General features: G+C 45.0%; 1 protein-coding gene, 1 non-coding gene and 1 pseudogene across 7 annotated transcripts in view; 2 read left to right on the forward strand and 1 right to left on the reverse strand.

The window, feature by feature from the left end:
- The window catches only part of LOC126293440 (CUGBP Elav-like family member 4), a 669,441-nt gene that overhangs the window by 278,163 nt on the left and 367,291 nt on the right, over positions 1-23,987 (reverse strand). The window lies entirely within an intron of this gene.
- On the forward strand, positions 6,649-6,766 carry LOC126293846 (5S ribosomal RNA; annotated as a pseudogene).
- Trnas-cga (transfer RNA serine (anticodon CGA)) lies at positions 12,960-13,032 on the forward strand. Its single transcript has one exon. It is a non-coding gene; the product is annotated as a tRNA-Ser (tRNA).

Genomic DNA, 23,987 nt, shown 5'->3' on the forward strand with positions numbered 1-23,987 from the left:
GTGGCTGCGGTTATCCTTCACGCTGCATCACAGACAGGAGCACCTGCGATGGTGTACTCAACGACGAACCTGGGTGCACGCAAGCCAAAACATGATTTTTTCGAATGAATCCAGGTTTTGTTTACAGCATCATGACGGTCGCATCCGTGTTTGGCGACATCGCTGTGAACGCACATTGGAAGCATGTATTCGTCATCGCCATACTGGCGTATCACCCAGCGTGATGGTATGGGGTGACATTGGTTACACGACTCGGTCACCTCTTGTTCGCATCGACGGCACTTTGAACAGTGGACGTTACATTTCAGGTGTGTTACGACCCGTGGCTTTACCCTGCATTCTATCCCTGCGTAACCCTATGTTTCAGCAGAATAATGCACGACCGCATGTTGCCGGTCCTGTATGGGCCTTTCTGGATACTGCTGCCCTGGCCAGCACATTCTCCAGATATCTCACCAATTATAAACGTGTGGTCAATGATGGCCGAGCAACTGGCTCGTCACAGTACGCCAGTCACTACTCTTGATGAACTGTGGTATCGTGTTGAGGCTGCATGGGCAGCTGTACATGTACACGCCATCCAAGCTCTGTTTGACTCAATGCCCTGGCGTATGGAGGCCGTTACTACGGCCAGAGGTGGTTGTTGTGGGTACTGATTTCTCGGGATCTGTGAACCCAAATTGCGTGAAAATGTAATCACATGTCAGTTCTAGTATAATATATTTGTCGAATGAATACCCGTTTATCATCTGCATTTCTTCTTGGTGTAGCAATTTTAATGGCCAGTAGTGTATTACATAATAGACTAATTGTACGGTAATTTCCATATCCGTGCACTCTTTTTTTCTTTGGTTGTGTAATAATACATTCTTTCCTAAATGTGGTAGAGCGTTCTCGAAACATCTGTGATTACATTATCAACCGCCTGAGATACTTCCTAAAATAAATTCTCATCTCGAACGTAGACGTGTAATTAATAGCTACATCTCACTGGTGGAAGGAGAGCGAGTAAAAGGAAGTAGCAAAGAGTCAGTTACTTAGAGCTAGCAGGCCTTTTAAGTTGCGAGCGAGTGAAGACCGCTCCGGGCGCTGCTTCAAGAGGGAACCAGTGGCCGGGTGGGGAGGGTAGAGACGCACAGTGGCTGGGCAGACGTGAAGGCTGACGCAGTTGCTATGGAGTGCCTCGAGTGCATTTAGCCGTGGATAAAGGGACGCCGGGAAAAAAAATTCCCGGCATTCCTGGCCTGGGGCAGAGCGCGGCGCGCGTCGCGAGCGTGCGAGCGGAAAGGAAGGGGGCGGGAGGGAGGAGGCGATGCCCGGCACTCTCTGGCAGAAGGGCCAGGCGGGGCAATCTACGGCGACAAGTCCGCCGCGCCTCAAAGACGGCGGCCTTAATGCGGAGACAATGAAAGGCACGCCGGGGGCCACGGGGCTCAATACTCGCGCCGAGCGTAATGAGTGGCGGAGTCTGTAAAGCGACGAAAACATCTCTCCATGTCACGACACTGTGTGTGTGTGTGTGTGTGTGTGTGTGTGTGTGTGTGTGTGTGTGTGTGTGTGTGTGTGAGAGAGAGAGAGAGAGAGAGAGAGAGAGAGAGAGAGAGAGAGAGAACCTATCTTAAATGCGGACAATTATGGAGCGCTATAGGTGGAGTATTTTGATTATTATTTACATTTATATGTACAACAGGCTGAACCGTTCCAAAAGAATTATCCATTACCTGCATTTAACGCGAAATAAATGTTCTAAGAAACAAGACAAATGAAAAAGAAACGTTTACTGTTTTCTTATTTTTCTGTCTCTTCTAAAATCGTGTAATAGTTTATACACTTTCATGTCGACTGTCGCAAAGAGAGCTCTAATGTTTGTTGGCAAAGCACTGCCTGCCAGAGGGCATCAGACGCTGCGTTAGTTTCATTGTTTGTTGATACCTTCTGTTACAGCTGAAGAAAATGTAGTTAAGAGCTTTTAACATTGCAGCACATCAGCAATCGTGAATAATTTAATGATTATAAAGAATCCGCCTCGATTGCAAATTGAAACCGGATGTTGACCTAGGTTTCGGCGCGGATAACAACGCCTTCTTCGGAAAGCACTAAAGCTGGACGCTGCGTGAAGAGCCATGGACCAACATTAATACAGAACGCCCGAAAGGGCAAAAGAATCGCATAAAATGTAAAATAAACGGTATGTGTGTACCATGTCAGTAGCTGTACTTCGCTCAAACGTCAGAAGCGTGCTTCTTCACCCCAGCCAACGTTCGGTGGGCCGCGGGCTGCCAGGTTTACCTGAGAAGGCGTGATCCGCGCCCAAACCTAGGCCACCATCCGGTTTCAGTCTGCAATCGAGGAGGATTCTTTATAATAATTAAAATGTGGTTAACATCTTGCCCACTGCCGCATTTACACGAGAAAGATGTGTTCAGTTGATGCGGCAGATATGTGCCGGAATCTCCCGTGATTGAATTGGAGTCGCGCCATTGACAATATGAACTGAAGTGAGAATAGTCGTGGGACAGCGATATGAACATATATAGATGGCGATAGTGCCAAGTATACAAGGTACAAAAGGGAGTGCATTCGCGGAGCTGTCACTGTCTCAGGTGATTCGTGTGAAAAGCGTGTCGATGTGATTATGGTCGCACGAATTGATACTTCAAACGCGAAATGGTAGTTGGAGCTAGACGCATGGGACATTCCATTTCGAAAATAGAGAATTCAGTTCTCCGAGACCCAGAGTGTCAATAGCGTGCCGAGAATACAAAATTTCCGGCATTACCCCTCACCACGGACAACGCCGTGGCCGACGGCCTTCACTTAATGACAGAGACCAGCGGCGTTTGTGTAGAGCTCAGTGCCAGCAGAAAATCAACACTGCGTGAAATAACCACAGAAATCAATGTGGGGGGACGTACGGAGGCATCTGTTGTGACGGTGCGGTAAAATTTGGCGTTAATGGGCTATGGCAGCAGACGACGCACGCGAGTGCCTTTTCTACCAGCACGACATCGCCTACAGCTCCTGGGGTCGTGGCCATATCGCTTGGACTCTAGACGACTTGAAAATCGTGGCCTGTTGGTAATAGCTCACAGTAGTATTCGAGTGTGGCGGACCCCAAGAAGCCATGGACCCAAGTTGTCAACAAGGCAGGCTAGTGGTGGCTGCGTAATGATGTGGTCTGTGTTCACATGAAATGGAATTGACTGGACTGGATCCTCTAGTACAACTGAATCGACCTTTGACTAGAAATTGCTATTTTCAGCTACTTGGAGACCGTTTGCAGCCATTTTCGGGCTCCATTTTGCGAAACAATGATGTAATATTTGTGGATGACAGTGTGCCATTTCATTGGACCACAACTGTTTGCGACTTACCAAGAACGGAATTTTTGTGGATGACAGTGCGCCATGGCACAGGCCACAACTGTTAGCGCTTGATTTGGAGGACATTCTGGACAGTCCGAGCGAATGATTTGGCAGCTCATATCGCCCAACATGTGTACCATCGACACACTTATGCGTTATAATCGAAGGGTTAGTTCGTGTACAAAATCCTGTACAGGTAATACTTCCGCAATTATGAAAATCTACAGCGGAAGCATGGCTCAGTATTTCTGCAGGAGACATCCAACGACTTATTAAATGCATGCGATGTCGATCTGTTGCTGCATTTCGCCGGGCGAAAGGACGTTATCCCACGATTTTTGCACCTCAGTGTAAAGTTTGTGCTGTTTCTACAGTTTTTGTGCTGAGGTCGTGTAGCACTGCGGCATAGCGTTTCTCTTTGATTTCGTTGGACAGTTGAAAGTTTTCGTTCCATTTGATCCTGTTTCTAGCTCTTACGGTTCTGAGGAAATCATCAGTCAGGACATTATCATATTTCACTGAACCAGTATACACAACTTCCTTGGCCAGAGTACAAACAAGGCGATGTAGAATGGTGAGCGCATCAATTTGAGGCAAGGGACCCGTGTCTGGAAAAGACTGTGTCGAAAGTTACAAGTGAAAATCGTTCTGATATGTCTGACTCTGGGCCACTTCTACCACAAGCTCTTAGTCTTCCAAAATTTAGGAGAAGATAGTATGGACCAAAACAAGAAAAATTTGTCAAATAAACATGGACTCTAAAATGTCTGCCTTAGGAGTCATTAGGACTTGTTCATTTTTGCTACTGTGTAAAACGTTTCCTATTGAACAAATGCTCATAGCTCTTAAGGAAGCATTTTAGCACGCATGTTTACTGCACATTTTTCTTGCTTTGGCCATATAACCTCCTCTTAAAATATGGAAATAGCTTGCGGTGGAGGAAGTGCACACTCAGAGGTATGCGAACGATTTTCCCTTTAAGCTTTCGACTGTGTCGTTTCCGGACCAGGGTCTCTTACCTAAAAGTGATACATACATCCTTCTCCATCATCCCTGAAAGTTTTCAATATCGTTACAGAATCACTCTGTACTACATTTCCCTTTGTGCCGGCGTGCCTATAATATGATGGCAGTATTATAAACTGATGTGATCGGAAGTTCTTTTGTATCCTGTTTTTATAATCACCCTTCTTACGTAAGATTTTATCTCCTTTTTCCAATATAAATATCGTGAAAATAATGAATGAATAATTAAATATTGAAAATTTGCACACTCCCTATAATGTGTTGTTAGAGTTATGTGGGATCGGAAAACGTACACCTGCAATGAGATTCGATCCTGAGACATTTTGCTCATAAAACTAAGTACTTACTTGCTCAGCTCCGAACTGCTTGGTGAACAACGACCATTCAAATTGTAGTAGCACGCCTAAAATTTTTAAACCCAGTTTTCTCGAAAACAGTTCAGAGTTGCAGCTTCCTGTCGGCTATGTCGAAGTCCTAGTTGTGCGCTGCACTGCACGTCTGTATGGAACAGATCGGTGAGGGAAGTTCGTACAGTCCCTTTTTAAGTGGGCTACGCCTGTCAGTATAGGCTAGCCGTTTTGTTTGATCGAGTCAACATCAGACCTACATAAAACTAAACTCCGCCAGAAGGCCCTACGGCTCCGACCGGCCGCCGTGTCATCCTCAACCCACAGGCGTCGCTGTCCAAGGGTAAATAAGCATTAATGGCTTGCTCTTATCACATGTACTAGGAGGTACTATTCGACGTAAAACCATACTACTACTACTAATAGTTATAATTGTTAGTCTGCAAATAAAATAAATAATCGTGTATTGTTGTCTCGTACACTGTTGTCAGCCACCAATAACAATACCGTTAAACCTTGTATTTCTGGGGTAGTTGTAATGGCATTTAACTAGCAAATCATTAGTTGGAATTGGTTTGAAGACTCCACTACAGACTTCAATGGCTTTATACAGCCTCTTACCTAGCTTATCTGGTCTATTTTGTCTTGCTGAACAGTGGTGTGTCCATCTGTAGTCCATATAAGATCTTATTGCAGCTCGGATACTGGGCGGTCTTGAGACGTACGTCATTTCAGTAAAGTGGTATGTATGGGTCAGTTGTACGGTATCTGCGCAGTAAGACGGTCGACGTGAAGACGTGACAGAATGTCAGAAAGGAGCTGTGCAATTTGTCTGTGTGGCAACGTTGTCTATTCGACGTGTCTACAGGGAATGGTGACCCAGTCGCGGTCATGTAACATGCTGAAGGAGTGTCACGCCTTGTCAGTAACAGCCAGCAGTTTGTGTTATCAGTGAAACGTCGTGTGGCTAGGGCCTCCCGTCGGGTAGACCGTTCGCCGAGTGCAGGTCTTTCGAGTAGACGCCACTTCCGCGACCTGCGCGTCGATGGGGACAAAATGATGATAATTAGGACAACACAACACCCAGTCCCTGAGTGGAGAAAATCTCCGACCCAGCCGGGAATCGAACCTGGGTCCTTAGGATTGACATTCTGTGACGCTGACCACTCAGCTACCGGGGGCGGAATGTTGTCAGTGAATGCATGTTTATCTTAACCAGTTTTAGTGACCACAGCAAAGGGCACTGTGTGCAATGGACGTTTGGTGTGGGGTACCTGCAAAATGCCATTCCGTACACTGCCACATGGAATGGGCAGTAGTCGCGAGTTACAACCAAACGGCGAGAATCTCTTTGCTTCTTGCTGTGCTGTTGATATTCTTAACGACAATACAGTTTAATTCACAGGGCGACCGAATTATTCTTAAAATGTTATTTTCCTGCAGCGGTATAACTGTAAATCTGTATCGCTAAACGTGTTCTTGTGATTTCCAAATAAATTTGGTTTATTTACTGGACTTACAACACTTTCACAAATGGTAGGTCTCGTCCCCCCCTCCCCGCACCCCCCTCCCTCCCTCCCTCCCTCCCTCCCTCCCTCCCTCCCTCCCTCCCTCCCTCCCTCTCTCTCTCTCTCTCTCTCTCTCTCTCTCTCTCTCTCTCTCTCTCTCTGTCTCTCTCTCTCTCTCTCTCTCTCTCTCTCTAGTATCGAAGGAACTAATTTACGCTGTAATGCTTGGTGGCAGCGAAAATATGACAACATACTGGCCATGTACATGATAGTATTTTCCTACAAGGAGTTCTTCCTTTTCCGTCTCAGTGATTTGCAGTTAACTGTAGTCACACACCGACACAAACGCTTTATAAAATCACACATTTAAAAAAAAAATCTATGGAGTAGAAACAGTTGCCGGCCAACGGCCTTGCCGCAGTGGTAACACCGGTTCCCGTCAGATCACCGAAGTTAAGCGCTGTTGGGCTGGGCTAGCACTTGGATGGGTGACCAACCGGTCTGCCGAGCGCTGTTGGCAAGCGGGGTGCACTCAGCCCTTGTGAGGCAAACTGAGGAGCTACTTGAGTGAGAAGTAGCGGCTCCGGTCTCGTAAACTGACATACGGCTGGGAGAGCGGTGTGCTCACCACATGCCGCTCCATATCCGCATCCAGTGACGTCCCTGAGCTGAGGATGACACGGCGGCCGGTTAGTACCGTTGGGCCTTCATGGCCTGTTCGGGAGTAGTTTAGTTTTTTAGTTTTTAGAAGCAGTTGTCGAGCAAATATAATGACGGTACAAAATCACAGTAGCGAAAGATAATGACTGTAGAGTAACGAAATTTTGGAAACGCATTTTTCTAGGTAACAGATTTCACATCTCAAAATTGCTGGTTACTGTAAGCGTGAAATACGCTACTGCAAATATGAAATAGTACTGGTGTAACCTTCATGATGTTGAATGCAAGCATGCAAATGTGAGTGCATTGCGCTGTACAAGTGCCGGATGTCTGTTAATGGGATGGAGTTGCATGCATGGTGCACACGGCCACTCAATACAGGGACAATTAATTCTGCTTGCGGATGATGCGGGAGTTGTCTCCGATGATGTCCGATATGTGCTCGATTCGAGACAGATTTGGTGATCGAGCAGGCCAAGACAACATGTTGGATTACAGCAGCAGTATGTGCGCCAGCGTTATCCTGTTGGAAGACACCACCTCTAATGCTGTTCATGAATGACAGACAAGAGGTTGAATCATTACATTGATATACAATATTGCAGTCAACGTGAGTGGAATCACCACGAGAGTGCTACTGATTTCATATGAAATCGCATCCCAGACCATAACTTCGGGCATAGTTCCAGTGTGTTTAGCACACTGATAGGTAGGTTGCAGGTTATCAAATGGCCGCCTCCTAACCAACCAAAGGCCATCACTAGCATTGAAGCAGAGCCAGGTTTCTCAGAAAGCACAACAGGCCTCCAACCTACCCCTCCCACCACCCCCAATGAACTCTCGTTTTGGGTTCACTGAATGCACATTACAGGTCATCTGGCTCAGAGCTGTCCATGAAGTAAGTGATTTGCAAGAGTTCATTGTGTCACTCCAGTGCCAACTGCTGCCAAGATAGGTGCTGTACGATGTGCCTGTGCCATATGCAGAACACGACACTCTGCAGAACACGTTGGGTTACAGCAGCAGTGTGTGCCATATGGCCGTCGGGATCCCTGTTTTCTTGAGACCGTAAACTTTCGTGGCCACCGCTACCAGCTGCCACGTACAGTGGCAACAGTCCTGCAAGCCTCCCTGTAATATCGCAGAAGGAATATCTGGCTTCTCGTAGCCCTGCTACGTGACCTCGTTCAAGCTCAGTGTGGTGTTACGGGCGTCTTTGTCGCCTGAAAGGCATTCTTGAGTGACACCAACTCTTCATGTCCAGGCTCAAAGATAACTAACGCTCAGAAACGGTACAGCTGATCTGCGTTCTGACAGTGGCGCTACTAACGCCACTTTCATGCGACACTGGCACCAAATTTTAATAGCCGTCAACTTGCAGATGTAAAAACACGCCTACCAACTTTCACTTACGTCGCACCACTTCAGCTTGGTGTTTGCAATTTTTTTTCTGTTCGTGTATAATGATTTCGGTTTGTGTTTGAAATTATTTTTGTTGTGTATTACTATTTTACTTATAACACAGTCAAATTCGCTCTAAAATTACAAACAGAAATTCTTCCAATCCATATGTGGCTAGCAGCAAACCAGTGCTTAACAGTATTGATTAAAAACAGTCTTGGTTGCAATTTTAGTTTTTTATTTTTCAACGACGCGTTTCGTCTTATTTAGGTATCTTCAGGTTATCTACCTAGAAAACCGAGAAAAAATACATCTATCTAAGAATGGCGATCGCGTTGTGCAGACCTGGATAACCTATAAGCTTGTATAAACAGGTCACCTTTTGAAAGAGCAAATACCTTAATTTGGTATTTCTTAGAAGAATCCTTTAGTCGGTGTAGCCAAAGGGCATCGTCAGATATATCAGACCAACATCGCCTTCGTTAAACTAAAATTGCAACCAAGACTGTTCTTAACCAATACTAAAATTACAGATATTATAACCAGTTTCGATAATCTTGTCATGTACACGATTGATCAAAATCGGTTTTAAGATTTATTATTTTCCCCATATGTCTGTACGTACGATATGGTGTACGGCAGGCAAATGAATCAAATTGCTCTCTGCAGCAACACGATCTGGCAATGCGCCACCACGCTTCGACAGACCCCCACCGCTCCACCTGTCTGCGCGGAAGCTATTTCCTAAATGACGCAGACTGTAGTGCAGGCTGTTAGCGTGTCTACAGAACAGTAAAGCTCCTGACTGTACGGGCAATCGACGTGACACCTGGTGCTACATCGTTAGCGTTCCCAGTGAGGCTGCATCGCCTGGCAGTTGACATCTTCTGGACAGCAGGGTCTGCAGCTGGCGAAAGATTGGGAATAAAAAAGAAAAGAGTGAGGGACATATCTGCTCATCCACGGGAGGCTTGGAGGAGGAGGGGGACTGGAGAGGAGAGGGAAGGGGAAGTACCTGGCCACCTTTCTTCCCCCATGGCTCTTCCGCAACACGCTCATTAGTCGCGAACACGCGGAGCAACAACCTGCCAATAACAAAGGAGTGCGCCGCGCGTGGGCGTCCAATTAGAGGCGTGCGTTGCCCCCGGGGGGAAGGGGGGGAGAGGAAGGTGGTACACACTGGGGAGCCCTGCTCTTTTCCTTTCTCCTGCCTTCGCTCCGTTGCGCAACTTAAAAACAACTTGGCGTTAAACAGCGACGGGTCCCGAATAAAAGTGCAGAAAGGTTGTCGTTGTGCGTTGGGAGGAGGGGGAGAGGGGGGCGGCAGGGGGCTGCCCCAGGTTAAGGGGGGAGGAGCTAAGGAGGCGAGTCAGCAGGAGCAGCCAAATGGCATAAAGGCGGGAGCTGCAAGGAATAAGCGTCAGCAGGGCTGCCAACTGCAGAAGGAAACGAAGCGGTGGGTAGGAGGGGGAGGGAAGCGCGAGTTGGCATACACTGGGCGCGGTTTACTGGGACGCGCAAAAAGCAGGGAGCAATTAGAGCGGTTCTGCGGGGAAAAAATAAGCCGCGAGGGGTGTATCTGCTGCGATTGGGGATACTCAGGGGTAGTTGGGTCTGGCTGTCGCTGCTCATAAGGGGACTTCAGTCTGAAGCTGAAACTCTCCTGCTGTAACAATAGGCGTGTTTACATTTACTTGATATTCACGCCACTGTACAGTGCTTGCTCGAGAGGGTACCGATTTTCTGCCCGATTCGCTTTTTAAGAATCAGAAAACGATTGTCCACAAGTCTCTTCAGGCGCTGATGTGAAGAACAGGTAAAAACTGCTGGCTGTCTGCAGTAAGAAGGTCGCACCACTACAACGTCCATTTAAAAATTATTTGCAACAGCTTACGATACAACGCCTTTTTGCATGCTACATGATGTTTTTAGAATTTGTTTGTATATCGAGACTTGCGCCATTCGACTTAGACGAATTCATAATTGGTGTGATGGATTACGTATAGCTCTGAATGTAGACAAATGTAAGTTAATGCGAATGAGTAGGAAAAACAAACAAGTACTGTTCGAAAACTATGTTAGAAGTGAGCTGCTTCATTAAATTTATGACCATAAAGTTGCAGAGAGATATAAAATGGAACGAGCACGTGAGAAATTTGATAGGAACGACGATTGGTCGACTTCGGTTTACAGGGAGAATTTTGGGAAAATTTAGCTCATCTTTAAAAGAGACGACGTATAGAACACATTTTTGAGTACTGTTCGAGCGTCTGGGATTCAAACCAGGTCGGATTAAAGGAAGACTACTGGTTGGTTCGAACAACATGCAAATATAACAGAGATGCTTTGGGAACTCAAAGGGGATTCCCTAGAGGTAAGGCCACGTTGCTTTCGATGAACACTGTAATAAAAAAAAATTAAAAAAAATTACAGTCGCTTGAAGCTTCCTGCAGAACGATTCTACTGCCGCCAACATACATTTCACGTAAGCACCACGAAGACAAGATACAAGAAGCAGGGGAGTGTATGGAGGCATGCCGACAGCTGTTTTTCCCTTGCTTTATTTGCAAGAGGAACAGGAAAGGAAATGACTGGTAGCGGTGCGGAATACTATCGTCACGTACCTTATAGTGGTGTATGTACATGTAGATTTAGATTTCAACTGAGCATCTTAAGTGGTTGTTCTCGCATATTAATGACTCCTCGTTTTCATATATTGGTTTTATGGAAAATAAACTTGTATGCAAACTTACAGACGAAAGTACTTTCGCATGATGCGTCACTGCCAAGCTACACAGTGCAATGAAACTTAGACCATAAACCGGACGAACTGCTATTGTATACTGCAGAAAGTAACTGAAAGAAATACGCAGTTAGATAAAAAACAATGACGCTTTCATTCAAAGTCAATGACTGCACTGAAGTCACCACGATTTACGATGGTCCCCTGAACATTACAAATACTGGGACATGGTTCGTAATAGGGTGTGTGATCACTACGAACGGTAATGCGTTCTCTGCAACGTGCCCCCATGCTGGCCAAAGGGTCGGTAAGGAGTTCTTGTGGTAAGGCGTTCCACTCTTCCACCAGCACAGCCGACAACTGTCCTGTGACCCCTGGAGCACGTGGACGTGCTACAATACGTCTCCAGAACTCTCGATGCAGTCAAGGACGAATGCACCATTGGAAAGACGCACATGGGTAGGCAATACAATGTGAGTATAACACCGACCGGTGAGTGTGCCTTGTTCAACTCCTTGACCACCAAAACTACCGTGTTCGGCAGTGTTCCTGGGTGCATTGCATACTCTCGCCTCTCGCCACATGAGGATACGTGCAGCACTGTCTAACATAATCTAGTGCTGAATGGCGCACACTACCTAATGTAAGGCTGGCAAACTGCACATTATGAGCAGTTCGTTAATTGTTTATTTTGCCAGACAACTTGTGTTGCTGAATTTGTGGCATCTTGTCGTATCGTTCACTTTGATTTAGCGAGCTGCCCAGATAATCAGATGTTGTTGCACTTTCTCCATACAGTCTTCTACAGATTTTTGTTACCTCCTCACAGAGTTAGGTAAATTCTATAATTTGATTGGAGTTTTAGAGAACCTTAAAATCTGTTGATACTACTGTGATTTATGTCAATCACTAGAGCAAATAGATAGCTATTAGTCTCGGTCTTCACTTGGATTTCAAGGTACCTCACCGTACTACGACTTTTCTATGGTTAGGTGACCCACAAACAACGAATAAAACCTGTTGTACACACAGTTTGTTGGTCTCACGTTGGCGGTGTTTTCGTTGTGTATAGTGGCCAAGCGCAACGATCAGTTATGTTAAGAAGGAGAATGGAAAATGCTCCTATCGTACCACAAAAAAGGCGAATATGTCCTGGGGAGAGTGAAGGATGGAAAAACTGGCAGTACCATTTGACTTACCTCGCAGCATCAAAGACATTTTAAATCAAAACATCTTAACATTTGTGTGTTTATACCCGTTAGTATTAGTATCCATGTCATGTAATATGATGGATCGTCCCCAGAATGAGATTTTCACTCTGCAGCGGAGTGTGCGCTGATATGAAACTTCCTGGCAGATTAAAACTGTGTGCCCGACAGAGACTCGAACTCGGGACCTTTCCCTTTCGCGGGCAAGTGCTCTACCGTCTGAGCTACCGAAGCACGACTCACGCCTGGTACTCACAGCTTTACTTCTGCCAGTATCCGTCTCCTACCTTCCAAACTTTACAGCATCTCTCCTGCGAACCTTGCAGAACTAGCACTCCTGAAAGTAAGGGTATTGCAGAGGCATGGCTTAACTCGGGACCTTTGCCTTTCGCGGGCAAGTGCTCTACCTTCTGAGCTACCGAAGCACGACTCACGCTCGGTACTCACAGCTTTACTTAGAGTCTCGGTCGGGCACACTGTTTTAATCTGCCAGGAAGTTTCATATCAGCGCACACTCCGCTGCAGAGTGAAAATCTCATTCTGGAAACATCCCCCAGGCTGTGGCTAAGCCATGTCTCCGCAATATCCTTTCTTTCAGGAGTGCTAGTTCTGCAAGTTTCGCAGGAGAGCTTCTGTAAAGTTTGGAAGGTAGGAGACGGATACTGGAAGAAGTAAAGCTGTGAGTACCGGGAGTGAGTCGTGCTTGGGTAGCTCAGTTGGTAGAGCACTTGCCCGCGAAAGGCAAAGGTCCCGAGTTCGAGTCTCGGTCGAGCACACAGTTTTAATCTGCAGGAAGTTTCATGATGCGTCGTGTCAAGTAACCCAGAAATAATATCCCACCACCTCCCCGCCCGTGAACTTTTTCAGCTATAACATGTATGCTCTTCAGCCATATATTATACACTATTTACTATTGCTGGCAAATTTTCTGGTTTTTGGACACAGGATCAGCAATTTTCGTCTATAAATTGCAAGATGCAGCTACGCCACCAACTTGCAGTGAGAGCGCTTCTTGCTCTGGGGAAGTAGGGTTAACTCATTGCGAATCTCTCAAGTAGTTTAGATTAAATGTCTTTGAAGCTGTCCGATAAGTCGAAAGGTTAGTTTCCCCTCTTATTATCCTAAACTCTACCCAAGATATATTCGCCTTTTTGTGCTGCGATAGGAACATTTTTCATTTTGCTTCCCAGCTCTTACTCTACCATGATTTTGACACTAGTTTGGCAACCGAATTCGAATTTTGTTGACTCAGGCGCCGACAAATCAGGTATGATTTTTATCGTATTTCGAACCATGTTGCTTATATCATGGCAACGGATAAGGCTATCATAAAACAACAGGAGGACCATTGGTTACCTATATTTGTCTACCTTGTTATTTCAAAACGTGTTTTTTTCCACCTAAAATCCGAATGAAACTAGATAACTGAAATCGTTTTCAATTTTATCGCAATAATACATTTTTTATTTATTTGGTTCAATTTAAACCGCTTTCGCGCATTCAGCTTACCTAAGAACGATTTTTGCGTGCGGCGTTTAGCTCAACTTTTAACTATTGTATCTCGGCAACGGGTGTAGATTGGACTAAAAAAATTCATTTTGAGTTTATCCATTATCTCCCTTAGATCAAGGCTTGAACCGGTTCGTACCAATTTAAAGTATAAAAGTGGCGCGCTTCAAAAATCTACCAGGAGATTTTTTTTACATGTATCTGTAAGTAAAATGCGAATGGTACACACGATATTTATGCCATTACTTGAACATTAATTTTAGCCGAATTAACATTTTTCGCAAAAGGAATTAATCGATCCCCACAATTTTCCTGGCCGCCAGCTCCGGTTCGTCGTTCAAACCTTGCTTAACACTTTGCCGTCCGCCCGTCTCGTACAAATTGGTTCGCTTGGCGCCGGCAGCGTTAATTCGGATTACTTGGCTTGTCGCCGGCCGCTTTTCACCTTTCCGTTGATGACAAGCTCCAAACACATCGACTTCTGCACGCTTCAATTTTTCCGTAAATCCTCTATTTTGCCGTGTCGTTCCACAAATTCGAATTTTCTTTTCAAGTAACTTCTGTGCAAGTTCTACACTGTTACAATAATTATCCATGTAGAGGTGATGCCACTTTCCATAAGAGGGTGTCAATAGCTCCGTCTCTGTTTTTTCTAAAAGCTGTCCAGTGCCGGAATATATCTTGAATGAGGAAATGCATCCCGTACTCGAATTACGCAGCATCCGAATGAGTATGCCATATTTCGTAATTTTCGGCGGATTGTAAACTTTAAAATTTAACTGTCCACGCCACGGTATCATTTGTGCATCAGTTGAGATGTTCTGACTTAGATTAAACGTTTCTTTAAACTTTTTGGAAAAACAATCAGCTACGAATTGCACTTTGAAAATCCGGTCGCCACCATCCGTTTTATTGTTGTCGAAAAAATCTAAAAACGATAATATTTGTTTGAATCGGTTGCGGAACATCGTTTTACGAAATATCAGTGTGTCTATCAACGAATTCGTTGACCAGCAATCATCGATTCTTACTTTTTTTTACAATTCCCATAAGGATAGCAAGCTCAAACCATTTTCCACGTTCGAGTCCTGTAACATCGATAAATTTGACATTTTTTTTCCAGTTTCCTTCTATTGCAATTTTGACTGTAATACTTGTTGGTTTCATTGCTAATATATTCAAATAGATCGTTCCCAATATATAATTCTACGATATCCGCGACGCTCTGTGTATCTTTGCGAAATAAGTATGGACCCGGAGATCCTTCAAATTTATTCTTGGTCCTCAGTAAATCATAGTCTGTCTTCTTCGTCTGATTCACCCCAATCAGTTTGGAACCTTAGCGTTAGCCGAATTCTTCTTGGACGTATTTCACTATCTTCCAACGGTTCTGCTTCACTTTCAATTTTTTTTTTAAATCCAATGTCTTCTTCCCAATTGGCCAAGTCGTTTGGAACGTCAGACAAGACGTCAGCGCATTCATAGTAAGTAATCGTATTGTCTTCCATCTGCCATGGTGAAAGTGCACAAGCACTTATAAAAACAAAAATCTTGTTGACGTGTGTAACTTATTGTTGTCTAAACAAAATACTAACAGAATGAAAAAGTTACTAAAGTGCTGTCAGTGTCCACTGCGCGATACTATGCTCGCGACACCACTGTGGTGTTGCGGCATAATGCAGTAAGACAGACGTTCGAAAGGCTACACAAATGGCCACTGGTCCGGACTGAAGCAAAATCTGCACCCGTAGGTTCCTAGCTGAAGTAGGAACAGGCGAACGGTGATTCTGTGCATGGTCTTCTCCAACGTAGTTGCTTTAAAATGAGCATTGCACTAACGCGTCACGAGTCACATCTGGAACCCGCCAGATGAACCTTTCAGTCGTTTTACGTTATAATGGGACTGACTGCTTCGTGTGCGCTTACGGAATTGGAATCTGGAATATTGTAAACGGTGCGAAAGCAGGGGGCCTCAGAAGTGTCCCTAAATCTGACTAGGAGGTCTGTCAGGTGCTCGCTGGGGTGGCCCTGCCGAAGGCGAACTCATTCCGGCGGAATTAGTTTTCCTCGCGGCGGCGGGCCCGGGAGAATGGATTCCCAGTATTTACACAGCGGCTGGAGGAGGTGCGTTAAATCTGCGGCGGCGCCAGCGGTGCTTCGGCGGCCATTGTCTTCGCTGCGCCATTGTCCGCCGGCAGTTAAGAGCAGCGTGTTTTATTGTCGCCCGCTGCAGGCAAAATAGCGCCCCTAGCTCTCCCACAGCCCCGTGTCTGCCGCCAACCTGATACGCAAAGCGACCACACGTAGCGCTCTGCGTCTGCGTTAGGCCCCAAAAGAGAGGAATAGGCGGGATTAGAGCAATATCGAAATTGGGGTCACTGTAAATGATTTTCGGAGTGCGTTTGACACGGAGCCACACTGCAGACTGTTAACGAAGATACGGGCAAACGCAATAGATTCCCAGACATGTGAGTTGCTCGAAGACGTCTTAAGTGATAGAATCCGGTATGTGGTCCTCGACAGCGAGTGTTCACCAGAGACAAGAGTATTGCCAGGAATGTCCCAGGGAAGTGTGATAGAACCGCTCTTGTTCTCTATGCACATAGAGGGTGTTACAAAAAGGTACGGCCAAACTTTCTGGAAACATTCCTCACACACAAAGAAAGAAAATATGTTTTGTGAACATGTGTCCGGAAACGCTTACTTTCCATGTTAGAGTTCATTTTATTACTTCTTTTCAAATCTCACTACTCGTGGAATGGAAACACACAGCAACAGAACGTACCAGTGTGACTTCATACACTTTGTTACAGCAAATGTTCAAAATGTCCTCAGTTAGCGAAGATACATGCATCCACCGTCCGTTGCGTGGAATCCCTGATGCGCTGATGCAGCCCTGGGTAATGGTGTATTGTATAACAGCCGTCCACTGCGAGCACGAAGAGTCTCTACATTTGGTACCGAGGTTGCGTAGACAAGAGCGTTCAAATGCCGCCATAAATGAAAGTCAAGAGGGTTTAGGTCAGGAGAGCGTGGAGGCCATGGAATTGGTCCGCTTCTACCAATCCATCGATCACCGAATCTGTTGTTGAGAAACGTACGAACACTTCGACTGAAATGTGCAGGAGCTCCATCGTGCATGATCCACATGTTGTGTCGTACTTGTAAAGGCACATGTTCTAGCACCACAGGTTGAGTATCCCGTATGAAATCATGATAACGTGCTCCACTGAGCGTAGGTGGAAGAACATGGGGCCCAATCGAGACATCACCAACAATGACTGCCCAAACGCTCACAGAACATCTGTGTTGATGTGATTGCACAATTGCGTGCGAATTCTCGTCAGCCCACACATGTTGGTTGTGAAAATTTACAATATGATCACGTTGGAATGAAGCCTCATCCGTAAAGAGAACATTTGCACTGAAATGAGGATTGACACATTGTTGGATGAACCATTCGCAGAAGTGTACCCGTGGAGGCCAATCAGCTGCTGATAGTACCTGCACACGCTGTACATGGTACGGAAACAACTGGTTCTCCCGTTGAACTCTCCATACAGTGATGTGGTCAAAGTTACCTTGTACAGCAGCAACTTCTCTGCCGCTGACATTAGGGTGATCGTCAACTACACGAAGGATTGCCTCGCCCATTGCAGGTGTCCTCGTCGTTCTAGGTCTTCCCCAGTCGCGAGTCATAGACTGGAATGTTCCGTGCTCCCCAAGACGCCGATCAATTGCTTCGAACGTCTTCCAGTCGGGACACCTTTGTTCTGGAAATCTGTCTCGATACAAACGTACCGTTCCACGGCTATTGCCCCATGCTAATCCATACATCAAATGAGCATCTGCCAACTCCGTATTTGTAAACATTGCACTGACTGCAAAAGCACGTTCGTGATGAACACTAACCTGTTAATGCTACGTACTGATGTGCTTGATGCTAGTATTGTAGAGCAATGAGTCGCATGTCAACACAAGCACCGAAGTCATCATTACCTTCCTTCAATTGGGCCAACTGGCGGTGAATCGAGGAAGTACAGTACACACTGACGACAGTAAAATGAGCTCCAGCATGGAAATTAAGCGTTTCCGGACACATGTCCATATAACATCTTTTCTTTATTTGTGTCTGAGGAATGTATCCTGAAAGTTTTGCCGTACCTTTTTGTAACACCCTGTGTATAACGTGACTGCTAGGGTGGGCAGCAGTACGTAACTTGATGGTGACTGGGTCCACAGCCTTCGTGAAATTTTAAAATGAAATCATGCCACTTTTAGCTGTTGGAACATAATTAACAAGTGTTGAAAATGAAAATCTCAGAGATGTGATGTTGTAAGCCATTCAATAACTTAAAGCTATGTTGTGCTGTGTTAGATCAGGTGCATGTAGTGATATGAATTTATTTGCTACACGTTACAAAGATTATGAATGATGATATACACACTTTACTTTAAAACTCGTAAAGCATGCTTGGAAAATGGATCACAAAAGCGGGAAAGATGGAGAATATGAACTACGCAGTGCAAAGATGCAAATTTGTAGAGCCGATGTTATGTTTGTGAAATGTGTGCACAGAAATATTCTCAGTATCATTTACCTATTCCTTTCTTATTCAACACGTTTTTTGTGTCAGTTTTCTCCTTTCTGCACACTAATTTACAAATCACATGATATCGCCTCCATATATTAGAATCTTTGCCCTCGATAACTCATACTCTTGGTATAATTACATCTTTGCCGCTTTTGTGATCTATTTACCAAGCCTGTTACCTGAGATTTAAACTTACGTGTATATGTCATTGTTTCACGATGTCCCTGACGTGTATGGTACACGGAACAGCAGATAAATTCACAACACAGTACGCAGGTGCTCCTGCACAGCTTTATATTATTGAGTGGGTTGCAACAACGTACGTAAATCGCTTTGAAATTTACCGTTTCAAATTTTGTCAGTTTCATAATTACGCGTATTTTGACAACTGCTTTCAGAATGCTTGGAAATGACCACGTGTCGAAATTGAAATTGCAATAAATGTTTTAACAGCCTAAAGCGGTATGATTTTATTTAAAAATACGTAGCTTTTCGCTGATGACTCCTAGTGTATTGGTATATGTCGTCGTTGAGTCACTTTAGGATGATACAACATGACTTCGAAAAAAATTCTAATTGGTGTGATGAATGCCAGCTTGCTTTAAATCTGAAAAGAAAAAAAATGAAATTGAAGTTAATACAGATGAGTAGGGAAAACAGTCCTGTAATGTTCGATTACTTTATTATTGGTGTGTTTCTTGACACATTCACGTCGATAAAATATTTGGGCGTAACGCTGCAAAACGATATGAAATGGAGCGAGCACGCAAAGGGTGTAGTAGGGAAGGCGAATGGTCGAGTTCGGAGAATTTTAGGAAGGTTTGATTAATTTGTAAAGGCGACGTCGTGTAGATCCCTAGTGCCACCCATTCTGGAATACTACTAAAGTGTTTGGGATCGCCAGCAGGTCGGACTATAGGAAGACATCGAAGCGATTCACAGGCGTGCTGATGGACCTGTTGCCGTCAAGTTCGACCAAAATGCGAGTACTACGGAAGTAATCAATCAGAGAACTGAAATAGGAATATCTGGAGGGACGAAGACGTTCTTATCCCCGAAATATTACTGAGAAAGTTTACAAAACCGGCATTTATGACTGAGCGCTCCTGCCACCAACGTACATTTCATTTAAGCACCGTGGAAACATAATAAGAGAAATCAGGGCTCGTACGGAAGCATACAGTGTTCGTCCCATGTTCCATTTGCAAAGAGAAAGACTAATAGTGGAACAAGGTACCCTCCAGTACGCACTGTATGGTGACTTCCGAAGTATCTGTGCACGTATAGATGCAGTCATAGTATTTTCTTAAAATCGCCAGCAGCTGTTGCTACCTTGGGTAGCAAACTACTTGAGCGGAATCCACGTGTTACGCTGCTTCGCGATATACTTTTATAAACCTCCACTGACGAACTGTGCTAATATGTTCAGATCATGATGATGACCCATCTGTTTAACGTACTTACGAGGTCCTGAAAGCATTCCTTTTTGTAGCCCGTTGAGACTACTGATGTAATAGCAAACCGATTTGCGCTAAGTTTCAAGTGTTCCAAGGCAACTAATGGACAAAAATATGGAAACACCGCAAGAAATATATGCTTGCAGGTAGCGAGCGCTTTGTATTAGGCACGAACGGCACCTGTGCAATATCCTCGAGTGTCGGCCGTGGTCAGCTAGTGTTATTTGTAGTGAATGCGGTATGTCGGAACTGAGTGGATTCATCGTGAGCAAATAGTGCTCCTCTGCTAGGAGCTTCCGCTACGAAGGTAGCAGAAGTGTTCGTTGCTTCAAGAGGCGTGTTATCGATGATTCGTACCGCACACAGGCGAAGTGGGAAACATCGTTCGCCAATTCACAACGCGGGCGAAAGTGTGTGTCGACTGATTGTGATAGACGGTCATTGGAGAGGATGATGACGAAAAAACAGAGGAAGATAGCTGCAAAGGTCACTGCAGCCCACATCACTGCCGAGTATTATGTGAGCATTTTGTCTGATCAGGACCGTGCATGGTACAATGGTGATGCTGCGTTCAAAGACGAGGGAGCCCCTGGTTCACACAGCTCTCATCGTTCAGGACTGGTTTTGTGTACACGACGATGGACTGTCGCATCTCCTCTGGCCACCACAGTACGCCATTGTGGTCTGATTTGCACAGAAATGTGCATGATCGCTATCCACCTTCATCATCGTTACCCCAACTTGGTATAAGATTACGTTGAGAACCGTACAGCTTCTGCATTTATCCCTTCCGAGACGACTAGAAGCTCGTAAGCTGCCATGAAAGCCGATAGGTTTCCTACACCATATTAGGCATGGTAATGTGTAATTCTTTTAGTGCTTCCATATGTTTGTCCACCCCATATACGCTGATAAAGCTCTAGCTACGAACTGCGTCATTAAGTTCAGCTCATAACTATATCTTTCGCTCCAGTCTGTTAGCTGATCCATCTGCTTTAATGTGCTTACACAGTCCAGATGTTATAATTTTTGAGGCTACTTGAGACTACTCATCTAATTGGAAACTGATTTTCGGTTTTTTTCATTTGCTAGAAGGTAACTGAGGCCAGAAATATAGGTGCATCGGTCGATATAAAATAATTCAACTAAATAGATTTAAAAGTCGCACTTCCTTTACGACGATTTTACACTAGTAACCACAGACATTTTTCAGACGTTGACAGTTACCCATAATAAAGTGATATATAGTCAGATAATGTCCCTATGTGACAAAAGACGCACGAATATTCATCGAACGTTGGTAAGATTTCATGTGGTGGTAATAGTGGCTAGTTGCTTTAAATATTCATAAATGTGGATCTGTGCACTTCACTTCCCATAAATACAATATACATGAACCGCACTTGGAATCAGTCACATCTTACAAAAATAAGAGTCCCACAATTTGTGTGGGCATGACGTGGAATGATCACATAGGTCTAGTCGTAGATGAATACAGACTGCAGTTCATTGGTAAGATTCTGGAAAAATTTAGTAAGCCTGCAAATAAGACAGCTTACAACACACTCCTGTGACGCACCCTACAATGCTTCTTAAGTGTGTAGGGCCCAACCGAAATAGGTCTGAGTGGGGATGTTTAAGATATATGAATAAGCACTGATGATCTCTGGTTTATTTGACCCATAGATACCATCATGCTAACCGCGAAATATTATAATTGGCAGACGCTTGGAAATAAATGTCGTCTCGCGAAGGCCTAATTAAAATTCTGCAAGAGTCACATTTAAGTGGAGAGTCGATTCATGTTAGTTTGGTGCATTAGTTCGTAACGTTTTTGTTTTACTTATTGGTATTTTGGTTACTATGGGTTTATTTATTTTTATTTGTAGTTAACTGTTGCTATTTGAGTTTACATACCGTCATTCTGGTATTTGGAGATGGCGAGTCGAGCTGTGCACGCTAGAAAATGGAGTGCCGTGCCGAGTGGAGAAATCTCCAATAGAGGGGTGACAGCAGCGGAGGCAACCGGATACATTTGCGCTGTGTTTGGGGATAGTGCCACTGGACAGAGCACGGCAAGAAAATGGTTTTCTCGTTTTAAGGACGACCGTTTGGCGTCAGTGTTTCTCCGCGTTCAGGGGGAACTTAGGGCTTGATGAAGAGCGTTTAAACGCGACTATCCACAATGATTCACGTTATTGCACTGGAGAATTTTCCATGCAACGGGGGAGGTACATAAATCTGGTGGGTACTGCATGCTATAAGCCAAAACCAAAAATTCTGCGGGTGGCGATATGTGCTTCTCTGCTTGCTTCTCATTAGTTGGCTCGTGAACAAACAGACCTTTCGTATCCTGTATTGTTCCTGGTTACGAGAATATATTATTATGCTAGCTTGAGGACTGAAAGTTAGGAGTCCACACTAAGTAGCAACTCGTCGTATGAAGACGTGTGCACATCCACAAAAGACCCTGTTGTATATCTGGTGGCATGAACAACGCCCAGGAAGACTGCGTCAAGTGTTGCTACTACACGATAACGCCCGCTCGCTTTCTGCCAGGCTGAGAAAATACTATATACAGGAGCTGGGCTGGGAAGTCATTCCGCACGCACCTCATTCACCTGATATTGCGCCCTAAGATTTCCACCTTTTCCTGTCTATTGAACAACCCTGAAGAAACTTACTTCCCGGATGAAAATGCTCTCCAAACATGGCTCGACTAGTTCTTCGCCTCAAAACCATATAATTTCAACGGTTGCGGAATCTAAAAGTTACCACAGCGTTGACAGACTTCTGGAGCCAGTGAAGGAGAATATATTATTGACGACTAAAGTCTCTTACGTTTATCTGTTGTGTTTATTAAACTTATCAAAAAAACTCTATGAACCTATTTACCAACCTAATATGTAAGGATTGATCTAAAAGTTTCTGTTTGAGGGCGTTGCTGCAGCGTATATTCAACGTGGTGCGACTCTGATGTGGGTATATAATCATCGACTTGTAGGTAAGGGATCAGTGTGGCTTTCGTGTGTCCTCCACGTAATTACAGTAAATGCGGAAACGTGAACTATGGCGACGTTATTATCAAATGGAAATTCAAATAGGATCAACGCGATATTACTCTTTGCTGATTGCCGAAGGATAAACACTGATAGCCATCCATCAGAGAATGAAGAATGTGATGGGGCAGCATGCCTGTCGCAAAGCGCCGTGGTAGACTAGGCCTGCGAGTTCCGTGATGACTGGTATTCCACACAAGACGCTGGCCGATCTGGGAGGCCAGCCTAGTCCATTATGGACAACAACTACCCGAAGTTGATGGTGCTTTATGGCCCTGATCTCTCTGCAAGCGATTATCCTGCCTTCGGTCCCTTCGAAAAGGACTTGAAGGGGGTGACGGCTCCCATTGGGGAAGGATGTGCAGCAGGCAGGTACGGATATGTCACATAGCAGGACTCAGCTTTTTACGAAATGGGTTTCGTCGACCTGGTGCGTCGTGGGATGATTGCCTAAATACTCATGGTCATTTTTACGCGATTTGCATACTGATCCTCGACTGTTCGGGCTTGAAACAGAAACTTCTTGATCATACATTGTGTTGGAGCCCTCTATGTATGGCTCGACGAAACGCGAAGTCAAGATTAGACTAACTACAATGCACATAGAAGCATTTAAGCAGTCATTCTTCCCGCGTTCTTCATGCGTATGGAACTGGAAAAACTCTTAACATGTAACAAGGTGAAGTACCCACTGCCACGGATTGCAGTGTTTTTGGGACGATGGATGTAGATATTGGTGGCAAGAAAAAGAGGTAGCGATGTTGGACACGAGCCAATGCAATACTTCATTTTGTTATTGGTGAGGGAGTTGCGGGGAGGACAATTTCTGCCAGGAGTTTAAAAGTGGGACCAAAACACAGGGGTATGTTCCCTTTGTATTCCATTCCGACTGCAGCGCAATACACAAAGAGTCACTGATTGACCCAAACACCGGGCTTTATTGTTGTCACTGGTACGGAGCGCCTACCGCCTCAAAGGGGCAGAATACGGGCGCCGAGTGTGTGTGTGTGTGTGTGTGTGTGTGTGTGTGTGTGTGTGTGTGTGTGTGTGTGTGTGTTTCGACTGAAAGAGAGCCGACACCCGCGAGATTGAGTACCCGCCGCGAGCAG

Source organism: Schistocerca gregaria, chromosome 10 (genome assembly GCF_023897955.1).
Source record: "Schistocerca gregaria isolate iqSchGreg1 chromosome 10, iqSchGreg1.2, whole genome shotgun sequence".
In the NCBI taxonomy this organism is placed as follows: Eukaryota; Metazoa; Arthropoda; class Insecta; order Orthoptera; family Acrididae; genus Schistocerca; species Schistocerca gregaria.